Below are 1,270 nucleotides of genomic sequence, written 5' to 3' on the forward strand. Positions count from 1 at the left end.
TGTTTTCAGTTTTGCAGAAAAGACCTCAAACATCATGCATATCATAACTCACCAACCGTGCATCGAATCTAAATAAATTATATATGAAAGTTGCTTAGAATCTTGTCTAGTTTCATAATATCCAACTTTCATCTATGTTTGAAATGTTTAAAATCCTATTTGGTTAAATTTGCTCCTATGTCATGGTAAAATGATTTTTTCATAACTAAATAACCGTAGCTCCAAACTTAACAAACTTTATATGCAAACTAGCACATATGCCCGTGCGTTGCAACAGGAGGGTTATCTATACCTACTATTAAAGGGAATAGATGTTCTTGGTTTGGTTTGGAATTGGGTTTCTGTCGTCCGTCATCCACTTTTACAGAAAACACCCTGACTTTACTGATAATCAACCCGCACTCCTATTAACCAGTCAACCTGAACCGGTACGGGCAACAGAAAAGAAAAAAAACACCCGAGACCCATGACCTTGCCTCCCATCCGGCATGCGCCGCCGCCGGCCTCGCCTTCCGACGCGCGCCACCGCCGCCGGGCCCACCCTCAAGTAAAGGGAACTAAACCTACAAGGAGATGACCGTGTCGCTCCTAACCGGAACGGGGAAGTTCAACATCAGCGGCGCTGTCGTGGCTAGACCTGCAGGGAGTGCAGGCCAAGCTGCGCCGGGTGCACCGCCTGTTCGACGGACTCAACATGAAACTGTTGGTGGAGCACGCGGCAACGGCCGAGGAGCGCGCCCGGGAGGAGGGCCGGCTGGACTTCGTGGACATGCTCCGGTTGGTGGCCTGGAGCATGCCGGGGCGAGACGGACAACGTGAGTCGCGAGCAAAGGATGAAGCAAGGATGAGCGCCGCGGGATCGGCCGGGCCTCTGGGGGCATGTCGCAGGTGGCGGAGGCTGTGGGCGGGGCCGTCCGAAACGGATCGGAGGCGAGGCTGCTGGCCGGATCTGGAGCGGGCCGATGACTGGGGCGGGATGGCCAGATCAGACCCACGGCAGAGGAGCTTCCATGGCGCCTATGGGTTCCTCGCCGATAAGGGGTGCTGCCCTGGCTCTGGCCAGCCACCACGGCCGCGCGCACTCCGGGAGAGTGGAGTGCATCGTCGGCACAACACATGTAGAAGAGGAGGAGGAGCAACACTGGGTGGTAGTGGTTGGAGAAGAGGAGGAGTAGCGTTGAGTGAGAAGGAGGAGTGGCGATGAGGATAAGGCAAGCAGATGAGCAGATGGATGAGAAGGAGTGGCGCTGGCCGGTCGGTGCTTTTATTT

At 54.5% G+C, this 1,270-nt stretch overlaps 1 pseudogene; it reads left to right on the forward strand.

Moving 5' to 3' along the window:
* Positions 1 to 573: 573 nt before the first annotated feature.
* On the forward strand, positions 574 to 1,038 carry LOC119315746 (annotated as a pseudogene).
* The last annotated feature ends 232 nt before the right edge of the window (positions 1,039 to 1,270 follow it).

The sequence above is a fragment of the Triticum dicoccoides genome, chromosome 6A (assembly GCF_002162155.2).
Source record: "Triticum dicoccoides isolate Atlit2015 ecotype Zavitan chromosome 6A, WEW_v2.0, whole genome shotgun sequence".
In the NCBI taxonomy this organism is placed as follows: domain Eukaryota; kingdom Viridiplantae; phylum Streptophyta; class Magnoliopsida; order Poales; family Poaceae; genus Triticum; species Triticum dicoccoides.